This window comes from Crinia signifera, chromosome 2 (genome assembly GCF_055691185.1).
Source record: "Crinia signifera chromosome 2, ASM5569118v1, whole genome shotgun sequence".
Lineage (NCBI taxonomy): Eukaryota > Metazoa > Chordata > Amphibia > Anura > Myobatrachidae > Crinia > Crinia signifera.
The window spans coordinates 399417070-399439662 of record NC_139218.1 but is presented as its reverse complement, the minus strand read 5'-3'; the positions used below and the strand labels follow the sequence as shown (position 1 = coordinate 399439662).

Below are 22593 nucleotides of genomic sequence, written 5' to 3'. Positions count from 1 at the left end.
TGTGTGCAGGGATACAGTAAGTGTGGTGGTGGGGCTATACATATTACAGGAGGGTGCATTGTCTGTGTGCAGGGATACAGTAAGTGTGGTGGTGGGGCTATACATATTACAGGAGGGTGCAGCGTCTGTGTGCAGGGATACAGTAAGTGTGGTGGGGCTATACATATTACAGGAGGGTGCAGCGTCTGCGTGCAGGGATACAGTAAGTGTGGTGGTGGGGCTATACATATTACAGGAGGGTGCAGTGTCTGTGTGCAGGGATGCAGTAAGTGTGGTGGTGGGGCTATACATATTACAGGAGGGTGCATTGTCTGCGTGCAGGGATACAGTAAGTGTGTTGGTGGGGCTATACATATTACAGGGGGGTGCATTGTCTGTGTGCAGGGATACAGTAAGTGTGGTGGTGGGGCTATACATATTACAGGAGGGTGCAGCGTCTGTGTGCAGGGATACAGTAAGTGTGGTGGGGCTATACATATTACAGGAGGGTGCAGCGTCTGCGTGCAGGGATACAGTAAGTGTGGTGGTGGGGCTATACATATTACAGGAGGGTGCATTGTCTGTGTGCGGGGATACAGTAAGTGTGGTGGCTATACATATTACAGGAGGGTGCATTGTCTGTGTGCAGGGATACAGTAAGTGTGGTGGTGGGGCTATACATATTACAGGAGGGTGCATTGTCTGTGTGCGGGGATGCAGTAAGTGTGGTGGTGGGGCTATACATATTACAGGAGGGTGCATTGTCTGTGTGCGGGGATACAGTAAGTGTGGTGGCTATACATATTACAGGAGGGTGCATTGTCTGTGTGCAGGGATACAGTAAGTGGTGGTGGCTATACATATTACAGGAGGGTGCATTGTCTGTGTGCGGGGATACAGTAAGTGGTGGTGGCTATACATATTACAGGAGGGTGCATTGTCTGTGTGCGGGGATACAGTAAGTGGTGGTGGCTATACATATTACAGGAGGGTGCATTGTCTGTGTGCAGGGATACAGTAAGTGGTGGTGGCTATACATATTACAGGAGGGTGCAGTGTCTGTGTGCGGGGATACAGTAAGTGGTGGTGGCTGTACATATTACAGGAGGGTGCATTGTCTGTGTGCGGGGATACAGTAAGTGGTGGTGGCTATACATATTACAGGAGGGTGCATTGTCTGTGTGCAGGGATACAGTAAGTGTGGTGGTGGCTGTACATATTGCAGGAGGGTGCATTGTCTGTGTGCGGGGATACAGTAAGTGGTGGTGGCTATACATATTACAGGAGGGTGCATTGTCTGTGTGCGGGGATGCAGTAAGTGTGGTGGTGGGGCTATACATATTACAGGAGGGTGCATTGTCTGTGTGCGGGGATGCAGTAAGTGTGGTGGTGGGGCTGTACATATTGCAGGAGGGTGCATTGTCTGCGTGCAGGGATGCAGTAAGTGTGGTGGTGGGGCTATACATATTACAGGGGGGTGCATTGTCTGCGTGCAGGGATACAGTAAGTGTGGTGGTGGCTGTACATATTGCAGGAGGGTGCATTGTCTGCATGCAGGGATGCAGTAAGTGTGGTGGTGGCTGTACATATTGCAGGAGGGTGCATTGTCTGCATGCAGGGATACAGTAAGTGTGGTGGTGGCTATACATATTACAGGAGGGTGCAGTGTCTGTGTGCGCGGATGCAGTACGTGTGGTGGTGGCTGTACATATTACAGGAGGGTGCTGTGTCTGCGTGCAGGGATACAGTAAGTGTGGTGGTGGCTGTACATACTGCAGGAGGGTGCAGCGTCTGCGTGCAGGGATACAGTAAATGTGGTGGGGGCTGTACATATTACAGGAGGGTGCAGCGTCTGTGTGCGGGGATGCAGTAAGTGTGGTGGTGGGACTATACATATTACAGGAGGGTGCATTGTCTGTGTGCGCGGATGCAGTAAGTGTGGTGGTGGCTGTACATATTACAGGAGGGTGCAGTGTCTGTGTGCAGGGATACAGTAAGTGGTGGTGGCTATACATATTACAGGAGGGTGCAGTGTCTGTGTGCGGGGATACAGTAAGTGGTGGTGGCTGTACATATTACAGGAGGGTGCATTGTCTGTGTGCGGGGATACAGTAAGTGTGGTGGCTATACATATTACAGGAGGGTGCATTGTCTGTGTGCAGGGATACAGTAAGTGGTGGTGGCTATACATATTACAGGAGGGTGCATTGTCTGTGTGCGGGGATACAGTAAGTGGTGGTGGCTATACATATTACAGGAGGGTGCATTGTCTGTGTGCAGGGATACAGTAAGTGGTGGTGGCTATACATATTACAGGAGGGTGCAGTGTCTGTGTGCGGGGATACAGTAAGTGGTGGTGGCTGTACATATTACAGGAGGGTGCATTGTCTGTGTGCGGGGATACAGTAAGTGTGGTGGCTATACATATTACAGGAGGGTGCATTGTCTGTGTGCAGGGATACAGTAAGTGGTGGTGGCTATACATATTACAGGAGGGTGCATTGTCTGTGTGCAGGGATACAGTAAGTGGTGGTGGCTATACATATTACAGGAGGGTGCATTGTCTGTGTGCGGGGATACAGTAAGTGGTGGTGGCTATACATATTACAGGAGGGTGCATTGTCTGTGTGCAGGGATACAGTAAGTGTGGTGGTGGCTGTACATATTGCAGGAGGGTGCATTGTCTGTGTGCGGGGATACAGTAAGTGGTGGTGGCTATACATATTACAGGAGGGTGCATTGTCTGTGTGCGGGGATGCAGTAAGTGTGGTGGTGGGGCTATACATATTACAGGAGGGTGCATTGTCTGTGTGCGGGGATGCAGTAAGTGTGGTGGTGGGGCTGTACATATTGCAGGAGGGTGCATTGTCTGCGTGCAGGGATGCAGTAAGTGTGGTGGTGGGGCTATACATATTACAGGGGGGTGCATTGTCTGCGTGCAGGGATACAGTAAGTGTGGTGGTGGCTGTACATATTGCAGGAGGGTGCATTGTCTGCATGCAGGGATGCAGTAAGTGTGGTGGTGGCTGTACATATTGCAGGAGGGTGCATTGTCTGCATGCAGGGATACAGTAAGTGTGGTGGTGGCTATACATATTACAGGAGGGTGCAGTGTCTGTGTGCGCGGATGCAGTAAGTGTGGTGGTGGCTGTACATATTACAGGAGGGTGCTGTGTCTGCGTGCAGGGATACAGTAAGTGTGGTGGTGGCTGTACATACTGCAGGAGGGTGCAGCGTCTGCGTGCAGGGATACAGTAAATGTGGTGGGGGCTGTACATATTACAGGAGGGTGCAGCGTCTGTGTGCGGGGATGCAGTAAGTGTGGTGGTGGGGCTATACATATTACAGGAGGGTGCATTGTCTGTGTGCGCGGATGCAGTAAGTGTGGTGGTGGCTGTACATATTACAGGAGGGTGCAGTGTCTGCGTGCAGGGATACAGTAAGTGTGGTGGTGGCTGTACATACTGCAGGAGGGTGTAGCGTCTGCGTGCAGGGATACAGTAAGTGTGGTGGTGGCTGTACATATTACAGGAGGGTGCAGCGTCTGTGTGCAGGGATACAGTAAGTGTGGTGGTGGGGCTATACATATTACAGGAGGGTGCATTGTCTGTGTGCAGGGATACAGTAAGTGTGGTGGTGGGGCTATACATATTACAGGAGGGTGCAGCGTCTGTGTGCAGGGATACAGTAAGTGTGGTGGGGCTATACATATTACAGGAGGGTGCAGCGTCTGCGTGCAGGGATACAGTAAGTGTGGTGGTGGGGCTATACATATTACAGGAGGGTGCAGTGTCTGTGTGCAGGGATGCAGTAAGTGTGGTGGTGGGGCTATACATATTACAGGGGGTTGCATTGTCTGTGTGCAGGGATACAGTAAGTGTGGTGGTGGGGCTATACATATTACAGGAGGGTGCAGCGTCTGTGTGCAGGGATACAGTAAGTGTGGTGGGGCTATACATATTACAGGAGGGTGCAGCGTCTGCGTGCAGGGATACAGTAAGTGTGGTGGTGGGGCTATACTGTACATATTACAGGAGGGTGCATTGTCTGTGTGCGGGGATACAGTAAGTGTGGTGGCTATACATATTACAGGAGGGTGCATTGTCTGCGTGCAGGGATACAGTAAGTGTGGTGGTGGGGCTATACATATTACAGGAGGGTGCATTGTCTGTGTGCTGGGATACAGTAAGTGTGGTGGGGCTATACATATTGCAGGAGGGTGCATTGTCTGTGTGCGGGGATACAGTAAGTGTGGTGGCTATACATATTACAGGAGGGTGCAGCGTCTGCGTGCAGGGATACAGTAAGTGTGGTGGTGGGGCTATACATATTACAGGAGGGTGCATTGTCTGTGTGCGGGGATACAGTAAGTGTGGTGGCTATACATATTACAGGAGGGTGCATTGTCTGTGTGCAGGGATACAGTAAGTGTGGTGGTGGGGCTATACATATTACAGGAGGGTGCATTGTCTGTGTGCAGGGATACAGTAAGTGTGGTGGTGGGGCTGTACATATTGCCGGAGGGTGCATTGTCTGCGTGCAGGGATGCAGTAAGTGTGGTGGCTATACATATTACAGGAGGGTGCATTGTCTGTGTGCGCGGATGCAGTAAGTGTGGTGGTGGCTGTACATATTACAGGAGGGTGCATTGTCTGTGTGCGGGGATACAGTAAGTGGTGGTGGCTATACATATTACAGGAGGGTGCGTTGTCTGTGTGCGGGGATACAGTAAGTGGTGGTGGCTATACATATTACAGGAGGGTGCAGCGTCTGTGTGCGGGGATGCAGTAAGTGTGGTGGTGGCTATACATATTACAGGAGGGTGCAGCGTCTGTGTGCGGGGATACAGTAAGTGTGGTGGTGGCTGTACATATTACAGGAGGGTGCATTGTCTGTGTGCGGGGATGCAGTAAGTGTGGTGGTGGCTGTACATATTACAGGAGGGTGCAGCGTCTGTGTGCGGGGATGCAGTAAGTGTGGTGGTGGCTGTACATATTGCAGGAGGGTGCATCGTCTGTGTGCGCGGATGCAGTAAGTGTGGTGGTGGCTGTACATATTGCAGGAGGGTGCAGTGTCTGTGTGCGGGGATGCAGTAAATGTGGTGGTGGCTATACATATTACAGGAGGGTGCAGTGTCTGTGTGCGTAAATGCAGTACGTGTGGTGGTGGCTGTACATATTGCAGGAGGGTGCAGCGTCTGTGTGCGCGGATGCAGTAAATGTGGTGGTGGCTGTACATATTGCAGGAGGGTGCATTGTCTGTGTGCAGGGATACAGTAAGTGTGGTGGTCGCTGTACATATTACAGGAGGGTGTATTGTCTGTGTGCAGCGATACAGTAAGTGTGGTGGTGGCTGTACATATTACAGGAGGGTGCATTGTCTGTGTGCGGGGATACAGTAAGTGTGGTGGTGGGGCTGTACATATTACAGGAGGGTGCATCGTCTGTGTGCGCGGATGCAGTAAGTGTGGTGGGGCTACACATATTACAGGAGGGTGCAGCGTCTGCGTGCAGGGATACAGTAAGTGTGGTGGTGGCTGTACATATTACAGGAGGGTGCAGCGTCTGCGTGCAGGGATACAGTAAGTGTGGTGGTGGCTGTACATATTACAGGAGGGTGCATTGTCTGTGTGCGGGGATGCAGTAAGTGTGGTGGTGGCTGTACATATTACAGGAGGGTGCAGTGTCTGCGTGCAGGGATACAGTAAGTGGTGGTGGCTATACATATTACAGGAGGGTGCATTGTCTGTGTGCAGGGATGCAGTGAGTGTGGTGGTGGCTGTACATATTACAGGAGGGTGCATTGTCTGTGTGCGGGGATGCAGTAAGTGTGGTGGTGGCTGTACATATTACAGGAGGGTGCATTGTCTGTGTGCGGGGATGCAGTAAGTGGTGGTGGCTATACATATTGCAGGAGGGTGCATTGTCTGTGTGCGGGGATACAGTAAGTGGTGGTGGCTATACATATTACAGGAGGGTGCATTGTCTGTGTGCAGGGATACAGTAAGTGGTGGTGGGGCTATACATATTACAGGGGGGTGCAGTGTCTGTGTGCGGGGATACAGTAAGTGGTGGTGGCTATACATATTACAGGAGGGTGCATTGTCTGTGTGCGGGGATACAGTAAGTGTGGTGGTGGCTATACATATTACAGGAGGGTGCATTGTCTGTGTGCAGGGATACAGTAAGTAGTGGTGGCTATACATATTACAGGAGGGTGCATTGTCTGCGTGCAGGGATACAGTAAGTGTGGTGGTGGGGCTATACATATTACAGGAGGGTGCATTGTCTGCGTGCAGGGATACAGTAAGTGTGGTGGTGGCTATACATATTACAGGAGGGTGCATTGTCTGTGTGCGGGGATACAGTAAGTGTGGTGGTGGCTGTACATATTGCAGGAGGGTGCATTGTCTGTGTGCGGGGATACAGTAAGTGGTGGTGCCTATACATATTACAGGAGGGTGCATTGTCTGTGTGCGGGGATACAGTAAGTGGTGGTGGCTATACATATTACAGGAGGGTGCATTGTCTGTGTGCAGGGATACAGTAAGTGGTGGTGGCTATACATATTACAGGAGGGTGCATTGTCTGTGTGCGGGGATACAGTAAGTGGTGGTGGGGCTATACATATTACAGGAGGGCGCATTGTCTGCGTGCAGGGATACAGTAAGTGGTGGTGGCTATACATATTACAGGAGGGTGCATTGTCTGTGTGCAGGGATACAGTAAGTGGTGGTGGCTATACATATTACAGGAGGGTGCATTGTCTGTGTGCAGGGATACAGTAAGTGTGTTGGTGGGGCTGTACATATTACAGGAGGGTGCAGTGTCTGCGTGCAGGGATACAGTAAGTGTGGTGGTGGCTATACATATTACAGGAGGGTGCATTGTCTGTGTGCGGGGATACAGTAAGTGTGGTGGCTATACATATTACAGGAGGGTGCAGTGTCTGTGTGCAGGGATACAGTAAGTGGTGGTGGCTATACATATTACAGGAGGGTGCATTGTCTGTGTGCGGGGATGCAGTAAGTGTGGTGGTGGCTGTACATATTACAGGAGGGTGCAGCGTCTGTGTGCGGGGATGCAGTAAGTGTGGTGGTGGCTATACATATTACAGGAGGGTGCATCGTCTGTGTGCGGGGATGCAGTAAGTGTGGTGGTGGCTATACATATTACAGGAGGGTGCATTGTCTGTGTACGGGGATGCAGTAAGTGTGGTGGTGCCTGTACATATTGCAGAAGGGTGCATTGTCTGTGTGCGGGGATACAGTAAGTGGTGGTGGCTATACATATTACAGGAGGGTGCATTGTCTGTGTGCGGGGATACAGTAAGTGTGGTGGCTATACATATTACAGGAGGGTGCATTGTCTGTGTGCGGGGATGCAGTAAGTGTGGTGGTGGCTGTACATATTACAGGAGGGTGCATTGTCTGTGTGCGGGGATACAGTAAGTGGTGGTGGCTATACATATTACAGGAGGGTGCATTGTCTGTGTGCGGGGATACAGTAAGTGGTGGTGGCTATACATATAACAGGAGGGTGCATTGTCTGTGTGCAGGGATACAGTAAGTGGTGGTGGGGCTATACATATTACAGGAGGGTGCATTGTCTGTGTGCGGGGATACAGTAAGTGGTGGTGGCTATACATATTACAGGAGGGTGCAGCGTCTGCGTGCAGGGATACAGTAAGTGGTGGTGGCTATACATATTACAGGAGGGTGCATTGTCTGTGTGCGGGGATACAGTAAGTGGTGGTGGCTATACATATTGCAGGAGGGTGCATTGTCTGTGTGCGGGGATACAGTAAGTGGTGGTGGTGGGGCTATACATATTACAGGAGGGTGCATTGTCTGTGTGCAGGGATACAGTAAGTGTGGTGGTGGCTGTACATATTACAGGGGGGTGCATTGTCTGTGTGCGGGGATACAGTAAGTGTGGTGGTGGCTGTACATATTACAGGAGGGTGCAGTGTCTGTGTGCGGGGATACAGTAAGTGTGGTGGTGGCTGTACATATTACAGGAGGGTGCATTGTCTGTGTGCAGGGATACAGTAAGTGTGGTGGTGGCTGTACATATTACAGGAGGGTGCATTGTCTGTGTGCAGGGATACAGTAAGTGTGGTGGTGGCTGTACATATTACAGGAGGGTGCAGTGTCTGTGTGCGGGGATACAGTAAGTGGTGGTGGCTGTACATATTACAGGAGGGTGCATTGTCTGTGTGCAGGGATACAGTAAGTGTGGTGGTGGGGCTATACATATTACAGGAGGGTGCATTGTCTGTGTGCGGGGATGCAGTAAGTGTGGTGGTGGCTGTACATATTACAGGAGGGTGCATTGTCTGTGTGCAGGGATACAGTAAGTGGTGGTGGCTGTACATATTACAGGAGGGTGCATTGTCTGTGTGCAGGGATACAGTAAGTGGTGGTGGCTGTACATATTACAGGAGGGTGCATTGTCTGTGTGTGGGGATACAGTAAGTGTGGTGGTGGGGCTGTACATATTACAGGAGGGTGCATTGTCTGTGTGCAGGGATACAGTAAGTGTGGTGGTGGCTGTACATATTGCAGGAGGGTGCATTGTCTGTGTGCGGGGATACAGTAAGTGGTGGTGGCTATACATATTACAGGAGGGTGCATTGTCTGCATGCAGGGATACAGTAAGTGTGGTGGTGGCTGTACATATTACAGGAGGGTGCATTGTCTGTGTGCGCGGATACAGTAAATGTGGTGGTGGCTGTACATATTGCAGGAGGGTGCATTGTCTGCATGCAGGGATACAGTAAGTGTGGTGGTGGCTGTACATATTACAGGAGGGTGCATTGTCTGTGTGCGCGGATGCAGTAAGTGTGGTGGTGGCTATACATATTACAGGAGGGTGCAGTGTCTGCGTGCGGGGATACAGTAAGTGGTGGTGGTGGGGCTATACATATTACAGGGGGTGCGTTGTCTGTGTGCTGGGATACAGTAAGTGGTGGTGGCTATACATATTACAGGAGGGTGCATTGTCTGTGTGCGCGGATGCAGTAAGTGTGGTGGTGGCTATACATATTACAGGAGGGTGCATTGTCTGTGTGCAGGGATACAGTAAGTGGTGGTGGCTATACATATTACAGGAGGGTGCATTGTCTGTGTGCGCGGATGCAGTAAGTGTGGTGGTGGCTATACATATTACAGGAGGGTGCATTGTCTGTGTGCGGGGATACAGTAAGTGGTGGTGGCTATACATATTACAGGAGGGTGCAGTGTCTGCGTGCGGGGATACAGTAAGTGGTGGTGGTGGGGCTGTACATATTACAGGAGGGTGCAGTGTCTGCGTGCAGGGATACAGTAAGTGGTGGTGGCTATACATATTACAGGAGGGTGCAGTGTCTGCGTGCAGGGATACAGTAAGTGGTGGTGGCTATACATATTACAGGAGGGTGCATTGTCTGTGTGCGGGGATACAGTAAGTGTGGTGGTGGCTGTACATATTGCAGGAGGGTGCATTGTCTGTGTGCGCGGATACAGTAAATGTGGTGGTGGCTGTACATATTGCAGGAGGGTGCATTGTCTGTGTGCGGGGATACAGTAAGTGTGGTGGTGGCTGTACATATTGCAGGAGGGTGCATTGTCTGTGTGCGCGGATACAGTAAATGTGGTGGTGGCTGTACATATTGCAGGAGGGTGCATTGTCTGCGTGCAGGGATACAGTAAGTGTGGTGGTGGCTGTACATATTGCAGGAGGGTGCATTGTCTGTGTGCGGGGATACAGTAAGTGTGGTGGTGGCTGTACATATTGCAGGAGGGTGCATTGTCTGTGTGCGGGGATACAGTAAGTGGTGGTGGCTATACATATTACAGGAGGGTGCATTGTCTGTGTGCGGGGATACAGTAAGTGGTGGTGGCTATACATATTACAGGAGGGTGCATTGTCTGTGTGCAGGGATACAGTAAGTGGTGGTGGCTATACATATTACAGGAGGGTGCATTGTCTGTGTGCGGGGATACAGTAAGTGGTGTTGGGGCTATACATATTACAGGAGGGCGCATTGTCTGCGTGCAGGGATACAGTAAGTGGTGGTGGCTATACATATTACAGGAGGGTGCATTGTCTGTGTGCAGGGATACAGTAAGTGGTGGTGGCTATACATATTACAGGAGGGTGCATTGTCTGTGTGCAGGGATACAGTAAGTGTGTTGGTGGGGCTATACATATTACAGGAGGGTGCATCGTCTGTGTGCGGGGATGCAGTAAGTGTGGTGGTGGCTATACATATTACAGGAGGGTGCATTGTCTGTGTACGGGGATGCAGTAAGTGTGGTGGTGCCTGTACATATTGCAGAAGGGTGCATTGTCTGTGTGCGGGGATACAGTAAGTGGTGGTGGCTATACATATTACAGGAGGGTGCATTGTCTGTGTGCGGGGATACAGTAAGTGTGGTGGCTATACATATTACAGGAGGGTGCATTGTCTGTGTGCGGGGATGCAGTATGTGTGGTGGTGGCTGTACATATTACAGGAGGGTGCATTGTCTGTGTGCGGGGATACAGTAAGTGGTGGTGGCTATACATATTACAGGAGGGTGCATTGTCTGTGTGCGGGGATACAGTAAGTGGTGGTGGCTATACATATAACAGGAGGGTGCATTGTCTGTGTGCAGGGATACAGTATGTGGTGGTGGGGCTATACATATTACAGGAGGGTGCATTGTCTGTGTGCGGGGATACAGTAAGTGGTGGTGGCTATACATATTACAGGAGGGTGCAGCGTCTGCGTGCAGGGATACAGTAAGTGGTGGTGGCTATACATATTACAGGAGGGTGCATTGTCTGTGTGCGGGGATACAGTAAGTGGTGGTGGCTATACATATTACAGGAGGGTGCATTGTCTGTGTGCAGGGATACAGTAAGTGTGGTGGTGGCTATACATATTACAGGAGGTTGCATTGTCTGTGTGCGGGGATACAGTAAGTGGTGGTGGCTATACATATTACAGGAGGGTGCATTGTCTGTGTGCAGGGATACAGTAAGTGTGGTGGTGGCTATACATATTACAGGAGGGTGCATTGTCTGTGTGCGGGGATACAGTAAGTGTGGTGGTGGGGCTATACATATTACAGGAGGGTGCATTGTCTGTGTGCAGGGATACAGTAAGTGTGGTGGTGGGGCTATACATATTACAGGAGGGTGCATTGTCTGTGTGCAGGGATACAGTAAGTGGTGGTGGCTGTACATATTACAGGAGGGTGCATTGTCTGTGTGCAGGGATACAGTAAGTGTGGTGGTGGCTGTACATATTACAGGAGGGTGCATTGTCTGTGTGCGGGGATACAGTAAGTGTGGTGGTGGGGCTGTACATATTACAGGAGGGTGCATTGTCTGTGTGCGGGGATACAGTAAGTGTGGTGGTGGGGCTGTACATATTACAGGAGGGTGCATTGTCTGTGTGCAGGGATACAGTAAGTGTGGTGGTGGCTGTACATATTGCAGGAGGGTGCATTGTCTGTGTGCGGGGATACAGTAAGTGGTGGTGGCTATACATATTACAGGAGGGTGCATTGTCTGCATGCAGGGATACAGTAAGTGTGGTGGTGGCTGTACATATTACAGGAGGGTGCATTGTCTGTGTGCGCGGATACAGTAAATGTGGTGGTGGCTGTACATATTGCAGGAGGGTGCATTGTCTGCATGCAGGGATACAGTAAGTGTGGTGGTGGCTGTACATATTACAGGAGGGTGCATTGTCTGTGTGCGCGGATGCAGTAAGTGTGGTGGTGGCTATACATATTACAGGAGGGTGCAGTGTCTGCGTGCGGGGATACAGTAAGTGGTGGTGGTGGGGCTATACATATTACAGGGGGTGCATTGTCTGTGTGCGGGGATACAGTAAGTGGTGGTGGCTATACATATTACAGGAGGGTGCATTGTCTGTGTGCGCGGATGCAGTAAGTGTGGTGGTGGCTATACATATTACAGGAGGGTGCAGTGTCTGTGTGCGCGGATACAGTAAATGTGGTGGTGGCTGTACATATTGCAGGAGGGTGCATTGTCTGCATGCAGGGATACAGTAAGTGTGGTGGTGGCTGTACATATTACAGGAGGGTGCATTGTCTGTGTGCGCGGATGCAGTAAGTGTGGTGGTGGCTATACATATTACAGGAGGGTGCAGTGTCTGCGTGCGGGGATACAGTAAGTGGTGGTGGTGGGGCTGTACATATTACAGGAGGGTGCAGTGTCTGCGTGCAGGGATACAGTAAGTGGTGGTGGCTATACATATTACAGGAGGGTGCAGTGTCTGCGTGCAGGGATACAGTAAGTGGTGGTGGCTATACATATTACAGGAGGGTGCATTGTCTGTGTGCGGGGATACAGTAAGTGTGGTGGTGGCTGTACATATTGCAGGAGGGTGCATTGTCTGTGTGTGCGGATACAGTAAATGTGGTGGTGGCTGTACATATTGCAGGAGGGTGCATTGTCTGTGTGCGGGGATACAGTAAGTGTGGTGGTGGCTGTACATATTGCAGGAGGGTGCATTGTCTGTGTGCGCGGATACAGTAAATGTGGTGGTGGCTGTACATATTGCAGGAGGGTGCATTGTCTGCGTGCAGGGATACAGTAAGTGTGGTGGTGGCTGTACATATTACAGGAGGGTGCATTGTCTGTGTGTGCGGATGCAGTAAGTGGTGGTGGCTATACATATTACAGGAGGGTGCATTGTCTGTGTGCGGGGATACAGTAAGTGTGGTGGTGGCTGTACATATTGCAGGAGGGTGCATTGTCTGTGTGCGGGGATACAGTAAGTGTGGTGGTGGCTATACATATTACAGGAGGGTGCATTGTCTGTGTGCGGGGATACAGTAAGTGTGGTGGTGGCTGTACATATTGCAGGAGGGTGCATTGTCTGTGTGCAGGGATACAGTAAGTGTGGTGGTGGCTATACATATTACAGGAGGGTGCATTGTCTGTGTGCGGGGATACAGTAAGTGTGGTGGTGGCTGTACATATTGCAGGAGGGTGCATTGTCTGTGTGCGGGGATACAGTAAGTGGTGGTGGCTATACATATTACAGGAGGGTGCATTGTCTGTGTGCGGGGATACAGTAAGTGGTGGGGCTATACATATTGCAGGAGGGTGCAGCGTCTGTGTGCAGGGATACAGTAAGTGTGGTGGTGGGGCTGTACATATTACAGGAGGGTGCATTGTCTGTGTGCGGGGATACAGTAAGTGGTGGTGGCTGTACATATTACAGGAGGGTGCATTGTCTGTGTGCGGGATACAGTAAGTGTGGTGGCTATACATATTACAGGAGGGTGCATTGTCTGTGTGCGGGGATACAGTAAGTGTGGTGGTGGCTGTACATATTGCAGGAGGGTGCATTGTCTGTGTGCGGGGATGCAGTAAGTGTGGTGGTGGGACTATACATATTACAGGAGGGTGCATTGTCTGTGTGCGCGGATGCAGTAAGTGTGGTGGTGGCTGTACATATTACAGGAGGGTGCAGTGTCTGTGTGCGGGATACAGTAAGTGTGGTGGCTATACATATTACAGGAGGGTGCAGTGTCTGCGTGCAGGGATGCAGTAAGTGTGGTGGTGGCTGTACATATTACAGGAGGGTGCAGTGTCTGTGTGCGGGGATGCAGTAAGTGTGGTGGTGGCTGTACATATTACAGGAGGGTGCATTGTCTGCATGCAGGGATACAGTAAGTGTGGTGGTGGCTGTACATATTACAGGAGGGTGCATTGTCTGCGTGCAGGGATACAGTAAGTGTGGTGGTGGCTGTACATATTACAGGAGGGTGCAGTGTCTGCGTGCGGGGATACAGTAAGTGGTGGTGGCTGTACATATTACAGGAGGGTGCATTGTCTGTGTGCAGGGATACAGTAAGTGGTGGTGGCTGTACATATTACAGGGGGGTGCAGCGTCTGTGTGCAGGGATACAGTAAGTGTGGTGGTGGCTGTACATATTACAGGAGGGTGCAGCGTCTGTGTGCAGGGATACAGTAAGTGTGGTGGTGGCTGTACATATTACAGGAGGGTGCATTGTCTGTGTGCAGGGATACAGTAAGTGTGGTGGTGGGGCTGTACATATTACAGGAGGGTGCATTGTCTGTGTGCGGGGATACAGTAAGTGGTGGTGGCTATACATATTACAGGAGGGTGCATTGTCTGTGTGCAGGGATACAGTAAGTGGTGGTGGCTATACATATTACAGGAGGGTGCATTGTCTGTGTGCGGGGATACAGTAAGTGGTGGTGGCTGTACATATTACAGGAGGGTGCAGCGTCTGCGTGCAGGGATACAGTAAGTGTGGTGGTGGCTGTACATATTACAGGAGGGTGCATTGTCTGTGTGCGGGGATACAGTAAGTGTGGTGGGGTGGCTGTACATATTACAGGAGGGTGCATTGTCTGTGTGCGGGGATACAGTAAGTGGTGGTGGCTGTACATATTACAGGAGGGTGCATTGTCTGTGTGCAGGGATGCAGTAAGTGTGGTGGTGGCTGTACATATTACAGGAGGGTGCATTGTCTGTGTGCGGGGATACAGTAAGTGGTGGTGGCTGTACATATTGCAGGAGGGTGCATTGTCTGTGTGCAGGGATACAGTAAGTGGTGGTGGCTGTACATATTACAGGAGGGTGCATTGTCTGTGTGCGCGGATGCAGTAAGTGTGGTGGTGGCTGTACATATTACAGGAGGGTGCATTGTCTGTGTGCGGGGATACAGTAAGTGGTGGTGGCTGTACATATTACAGGAGGGTGCATTGTCTGTGTGCGGGGATACAGTAAGTGGTGGTGGCTATACATATTACAGGAGGGTGCAGCGTCTGCGTGCAGGGATACAGTAAGTGTGGTGGTGGGGCTATACATATTACAGGAGGGTGCATTGTCTGTGTGCAGGGATACAGTAAGTGTGGTGGTGGCTATACATATTACAGGAGGGTGCATTGTCTGTGTGCGGGGATACAGTAAGTGGTGGGGCTATACATATTACAGGAGGGTGCATTGTCTGTGTGCAGGGATACAGTAAGTGTGGTGGTGGCTGTACATATTGCAGGAGGGTGCAGCGTCTGTGTGCGGGGATACAGTAAGTGTGGGGCTATACATATTACAGGAGGGTGCATTGTCTGTGTGCAGGGATACAGTAAGTGGTGGTGGCTATACATATTACAGGAGGGTGCAGTGTCTGTGTGCGGGGATACAGTAAGTGTGGTGGTGGCTGTACATATTACAGGAGGGTGCATTGTCTGTGTGCAGGGATACAGTAAGTGTGGTGGTGGCTGTACATATTACAGGAGGGTGCATTGTCTGTGTGCGGGGATACAGTAAGTGGTGGTGGCTGTACATATTGCAGGAGGGTGCATTGTCTGTGTGCAGGGATACAGTAAGTGGTGGTGGCTGTACATATTACAGGAGGGTGCATTGTCTGTGTGCGGGGATACAGTAAGTGTGGTGGTGGCTATACATATTACAGGAGGGTGCATTGTCTGCGTGCAGGGATACAGTAAGTGTGGTGGTGGCTGTACATACTGCAGGAGGGAGCATCGTCTGTGTGCAGGGATACAGTAAGTGTGGTGGTGGGGCTGTACATATTACAGGAGGGTGCATTGTCTGCGTGCGGGGATACAGTAAGTGTGGTGGTGGCTGTACATATTACAGGAGGGTGCATTGTCTGTGTGCGGGGATACAGTAAGTGTGGTGGTGGCTGTACATATTACAGGAGGGTGCATTGTCTGTGTGCGGGGATACAGTAAGTGTGGTGGTGGCTGTACATATTACAGGAGGGTGCATTGTCTGTGTGCGGGGATACAGTAAGTGGTGGTGGCTGTACATATTACAGGAGGGTGCATTGTCTGTGTGCAGGGATGCAGTAAGTGTGGTGGTGGCTATACATATTACAGGAGGGTGCATTGTCTGTGTGCAGGGATACAGTAAGTGTGGTGGTGGCTGTACATATTACAGGAGGGTGCATTGTCTGTGTGCGGGGATACAGTAAGTGTGGTGGTGGCTATACATATTACAGGAGGGTGCATTGTCTGTGTGCGGGGATACAGTAAGTGTGGTGGTGGGGCTATACATATTACAGGAGGGTGCATTGTCTGTGTGCAGGGATGCAGTAAGTGTGGTGGTGGCTGTACATATTACAGGAGGGTGCAGCGTCTGTGTGCGGGGATACAGTAAGTGTGGTGGTGGCTGTACATATTACAGGAGGGTGCAGTGTCTGTGTGCGGGGATACAGTAAGTGTGGTGGTGGCTATACATATTACAGGAGGGTGCATTGTCTGTGTGCAGGGATGCAGTAAGTGTGGTGGTGGCTATACATATTACAGGAGGGTGCATTGTCTGTGTGCAGGGATACAGTAAGTGGTGGTGGTGGCTATACATATTACAGGAGGGTGCATTGTCTGTGTGCGGGGATACAGTAAGTGGTGGTGGCTGTACATATTACAGGAGGGTGCATTGTCTGTGTGCAGGGATACAGTAAGTGTGGTGGTGGCTGTACATACTGCAGGAGGGTGCAGCGTCTGCGTGCAGGGATGCAGTAAGTGTGGTGGTGGCTATACATATTACAGGAGGGTGCATTGTCTGTGTGCAGGGATACAGTAAGTGTGGTGGTGGCTGTACATACTGCAGGAGGGTGCAGCGTCTGCGTGCAGGGATACAGTAAGTGTGGTGGTGGCTGTACATATTACAGGAGGGTGCATTGTCTGTGTGCGGGGATACAGTAAGTGTGGTGGTGGCTATACATATTACAGGAGGGTGCATTGTCTGTGTGCGGGGATGCAGTAAGTGTGGTGGTGGCTGTACATATTACAGGAGGGTGCATTGTCTGTGTGCGGGGATACAGTAAGTGTGGTGGTGGCTGTACAGATTACAGGAGGGTGCATTGTCTGTGTGCGGGGATACAGTAAGTGTGGTGGTGGCTGTACATATTACAGGAGGGTGCATTGTCTGTGTGCGGGGATACAGTAAGTGGTGGTGGCTGTACATATTACAGGAGGGTGCATTGTCTGTGTGCAGGGATGCAGTAAGTGGTGGTGGCTATACATATTGCCGGAGGGTGCAGTGTCTGTGTGCGCGGATGCAGTAAGTGTGGTGGTGGCTGTACATATTGCAGGAGGGTGCAGCATCTGTGCGCGCAGATGCAGTAAGTGTGGTGGTGGCTGTACATATTGCAGGAGGGAGCATCGTCTGTGTGCAGGGATACAGTAAGTGTGGTGGTGGGGCTGTACATATTACAGGAGGGTGCATTGTCTGCGTGCGGGGATACAGTAAGTGTGGTGGTGGCTGTACATATTACAGGAGGGTGCATTGTCTGTGTGCGGGGATACAGTAAGTGTGGTGGTGGCTGTACATATTACAGGAGGGTGCATTGTCTGTGTGCGGGGATACAGTAAGTGTGGTGGTGGCTGTACATATTACAGGAGGGTGCATTGTCTGTGTGCAGGGATACAGTAAGTGTGGTGGTGGCTGTACATATTACAGGAGGGTGCATTGTCTGTGTGCAGGGATACAGTAAGTGTGGTGGTCGCTGTACATATTACAGGAGGGTGCATTGTCTGTGTGCGGGGATACAGTAAGTGGTGGTGGCTGTACATATTACAGGAGGGTGCATTGTCTGTGTGCAGGGATGCAGTAAGTGTGGTGGTGGCTATACATATTACAGGAGGGTGCATTGTCTGTGTGCAGGGATACAGTAAGTGTGGTGGTGGCTGTACATATTACAGGAGGGTGCATTGTCTGTGTGCGGGGATACAGTAAGTGTGGTGGTGGCTGTACATATTACAGGAGGGTGCATTGTCTGTGTGCAGGGATACAGTATGTGGTGGTGGGGCTATACATATTATAGGAGGGTGCAGCGTCTGCGTGCAGGGATACAGTAAGTGTGGTGGTGGCTGTACATATTACAGGAGGGTGCATTGTCTGTGTGCGGGGATACAGTAAGTGTGGTGGTGGCTGTACATATTACAGGAGGGTGCAGTGTCTGCGTGCAGGGATACAGTAAGTGTGGTGGTGGCTGTACATATTGCAGGAGGGTGCATTGTCTGTGTGCAGGGATACAGTAAGTGGTGGTGGCTGTACATATTACAGGAGGGTGCATTGTCTGTGTGCGGGGATACAGTAAGTGTGGTGGTGGCTATACATATTACAGGAGGGTGCATTGTCTGTGTGCGGGGATGCAGTAAGTGTGGTGGTGGCTGTACATATTACAGGAGGGTGCATTGTCTGTGTGCGGGGATACAGTAAGTGTGGTGGTGGGGCTATACATATTACAGGAGGGTGCATTGTCTGTGTGCAGGGATACAGTAAGTGTGGTGGCTATACATATTACAGGAGGGTGCATTGTCTGTGTGCAGGGATGCAGTAAGTGTGGTGGTGGCTATACATATTACAGGAGGGTGCAGCGTCTGTGTGCGGGGATACAGTAAGTGTGGTGGTGGCTGTACATATTACAGGAGGGTGCAGTGTCTGTGTGCGGGGATACAGTAAGTGGTGGTGGCTGTACATATTACAGGAGGGTGCATTGTCTGTGTGCAGGGATGCAGTAAGTGTGGTGGTGGCTATACATATTACAGGAGGGTGCATTGTCTGTGTGCAGGGATACAGTAAGTGGTGGTGGTGGCTATACATATTACAGGAGGGTGCATTGTCTGTGTGCGGGGATACAGTAAGTGGTGGTGGCTATACATATTACAGGAGGGTGCATTGTCTGTGTGCGGGGATACAGTAAGTGTGGTGGTGGCTGTACATATTACAGGAGGGTGCATTGTCTGTGTGCAGGGATACAGTAAGTGTGGTGGTGGCTGTACATATTACAGGAGGGTGCAGTGTCTGTGTGCGGGGATGCAGTAAGTGTGGTGGTGGCTATACATATTACAGGAGGGTGCATTGTCTGTGTGCGGGGATACAGTAAGTGTGGTGGTGGCTGTACATATTGCAGGAGGGTGCATTGTCTGTGTGCGGGGATACAGTAAGTGTGGTGGTGGCTGTACATATTACAGGAGGGTGCATTGTCTGCGTGCAGGGATGCAGTAAGTGGTGGTGGTGGCTGTACATATTACAGGAGGGTGCAGTGTCTGTGTGCGGGGATGCAGTAAGTGTGGTGGTGGCTATACATATTACAGGAGGGTGCATTGTCTGTGTGCGGGGATACAGTAAGTGTGGTGGTGGCTGTACATATTGCAGGAGGGTGCATTGTCTGTGTGCGGGGATACAGTAAGTGTGGTGGTGGCTGTACATACTGCAGGAGGGTGCAGCGTCTGCGTGCAGGGATACAGTAAGTGGTGGTGGCTGTACATATTACAGGAGGGTGCATTGTCTGTGTGCGGGGATACAGTAAGTGGTGGTGGCTATACATATTACAGGAGGGTGCATTGTCTGTGTGCAGGGATACAGTAAGTGTGGTGGTGGGGCTATACATATTACAGGAGGGTGCATTGTCTGTGTGCGGGGATACAGTAAGTGTGGTGGTGGCTGTACATATTACAGGAGGGTGCATTGTCTGTGTGCAGGGATACAGTAAGTGTGGTGGTGGCTGTACATATTACAGGAGGGTGCATTGTCTGTGTGCAGGGATACAGTAAGTGTGGTGGTCGCTGTACATATTACAGGAGGGTGCATTGTCTGTGTGCGGGGATACAGTAAGTGGTGGTGGCTGTACATATTACAGGAGGGTGCATTGTCTGTGTGCGGGGATACAGTAAGTGTGGTGGTGGCTGTACATATTACAGGAGGGTGCAGCGTCTGTGTGCGGGGATACAGTAAGTGGTGGTGGTGGCTGTACATATTACAGGAGGGTGCATTGTCTGTGTGCGGGGATACAGTAAGTGTGGTGGTGGCTTTACATATTACAGGAGGGTGCATTGTCTGTGTGCGGGGATACAGTAAGTGGTGGTGGCTGTACATATTACAGGAGGGTGCATTGTCTGTGTGCAGGGATACAGTAAGTGTGGTGGTGGCTGTACATACTGCAGGAGGGTGCAGCGTCTGCGTGCAGGGATACAGTAAGTGTGGTGGTGGCTGTACATATTACAGGAGGGTGCATTGTCTGTGTGCGGGGATGCAGTAAGTGTGGTGGTGGGGCTGTACATATTACAGGAGGGTGCATTGTCTGTGTGCAGGGATACAGTAAGTGGTGGTGGCTGTACATATTACAGGAGGGTGCATTGTCTGTGTGCGGGGATACAGTAAGTGGTGGTGGCTGTACATATTGCAGGAGGGTGCAGTGTCTGTGTGCGGGGATACAGTAAGTGGTGGTGGGGCTATACATATTACAGGAGGGTGCAGTGTCTGTGTGCGGGGATACAGTAAGTGGTGGTGGCTGTACATATTACAGGAGGGTGCATTGTCTGTGTGCAGGGATACAGTAAGTGTGGTGGTGGCTGTACATATTACAGGAGGGTGCATTGTCTGTGTGCGGGGATGCAGTAAGTGTGGTGGTGGCTGTACATATTACAGGAGGGTGCATTGTCTGTGTGCAGGGATACAGTAAGTGTGGTGGTGGCTGTACATATTACAGGAGGGTGCATTGTCTGTGTGCAGGGATGCAGTAAGTGGTGGTGGTGGCTGTACATATTACAGGAGGGTGCATTGTCTGTGTGCGGGGATACAGTAAGTGTGGTGGTGGCTGTACATATTGCAGGAGGGTGCATTGTCTGTGTGCGGGGATACAGTAAGTGTGGTGGTGGCTGTACATACTGCAGGAGGGTGCAGCGTCTGCGTGCAGGGATACAGTAAGTGGTGGTGGCTGTACATATTACAGGAGGGTGCATTGTCTGTGTGCGGGGATACAGTAAGTGGTGGTGGCTATACATATTACAGGAGGGTGCATTGTCTGTGTGCAGGGATACAGTAAGTGTGGTGGTGGGGCTATACATATTACAGGAGGGTGCATTGTCTGTGTGCGGGGATACAGTAAGTGTGGTGGTGGCTGTACATATTACAGGAGGGTGCATTGTCTGTGTGCAGGGATACAGTAAGTGTGGTGGTGGCTGTACATATTACAGGAGGGTGCATTGTCTGTGTGCAGGGATACAGTAAGTGTGGTGGTCGCTGTACATATTACAGGAGGGTGCATTGTCTGTGTGCGGGGATACAGTAAGTGTGGTGGTGGCTGTACATATTGCAGGAGGGTGCATTGTCTGTGTGCGGGGATACAGTAAGTGTGGTGGTGGCTGTACATACTGCAGGAGGGTGCAGCGTCTGCGTGCAGGGATACAGTAAGTGGTGGTGGCTGTACATATTACAGGAGGGTGCATTGTCTGTGTGCGGGGATACAGTAAGTGGTGGTGGCTATACATATTACAGGAGGGTGCATTGTCTGTGTGCAGGGATACAGTAAGTGTGGTGGTGGGGCTATACATATTACAGGAGGGTGCATTGTCTGTGTGCGGGGATACAGTAAGTGTGGTGGTGGCTGTACATATTACAGGAGGGTGCATTGTCTGTGTGCAGGGATACAGTAAGTGTGGTGGTGGCTGTACATATTACAGGAGGGTGCATTGTCTGTGTGCAGGGATACAGTAAGTGTGGTGGTCGCTGTACATATTACAGGAGGGTGCATTGTCTGTGTGCGGGGATACAGTAAGTGGTGGTGGCTGTACATATTACAGGAGGGTGCATTGTCTGTGTGCGGGGATACAGTAAGTGGTGGTGGCTGTACATATTACAGGAGGGTGCATTGTCTGTGTGCAGGGATACAGTAAGTGTGGTGGTGGCTGTACATATTACAGGAGGGTGCATTGTCTGTGTGCAGGGATACAGTAAGTGTGGTGGTCGCTGTACATATTACAGGAGGGTGCATTGTCTGTGTGCGGGGATACAGTAAGTGGTGGTGGCTGTACATATTACAGGAGGGTGCATTGTCTGTGTGCGGGGATGCAGTAAGTGTGGTGGTGGCTGTACATATTACAGGAGGGTGCATTGTCTGTGTGCAGGGATACAGTAAGTGTGGTGGTGGCTGTACATATTACAGGAGGGTGCATTGTCTGTGTGCAGGGATGCAGTAAGTGGTGGTGGTGGCTGTACATATTACAGGAGGGTGCATTGTCTGTGTGCGGGGATACAGTAAGTGTGGTGGTGGCTGTACATATTGCAGGAGGGTGCATTGTCTGTGTGCGGGGATACAGTAAGTGTGGTGGTGGCTGTACATACTGCAGGAGGGTGCAGCGTCTGCGTGCAGGGATACAGTAAGTGGTGGTGGCTGTACATATTACAGGAGGGTGCATTGTCTGTGTGCGGGGATACAGTAAGTGGTGGTGGCTATACATATTACAGGAGGGTGCATTGTCTGTGTGCAGGGATACAGTAAGTGTGGTGGTGGCTGTACATATTACAGGAGGGTGCATTGTCTGTGTGCGGGGATGCAGTAAGTGTGGTGGTGGCTGTACATATTACAGGAGGGTGCATTGTCTGTGTGCAGGGATACAGTAAGTGTGGTGGTGGCTGTACATATTACAGGAGGGTGCATTGTCTGTGTGCAGGGATGCAGTAAGTGGTGGTGGTGGCTGTACATATTACAGGAGGGTGCATTGTCTGTGTGCGGGGATACAGTAAGTGTGGTGGTGGCTGTACATATTGCAGGAGGGTGCATTGTCTGTGTGCGGGGATACAGTAAGTGTGGTGGTGGCTGTACAT

General features: G+C 51.0%; 1 protein-coding gene across 2 annotated transcripts in view; it reads left to right on the top strand.

Moving 5' to 3' along the window:
• ARAP1 (ArfGAP with RhoGAP domain, ankyrin repeat and PH domain 1) overlaps positions 1-22593 on the top strand; it is a 199326-nt gene that overhangs the window by 70984 nt on the left and 105749 nt on the right. The window lies entirely within an intron of this gene.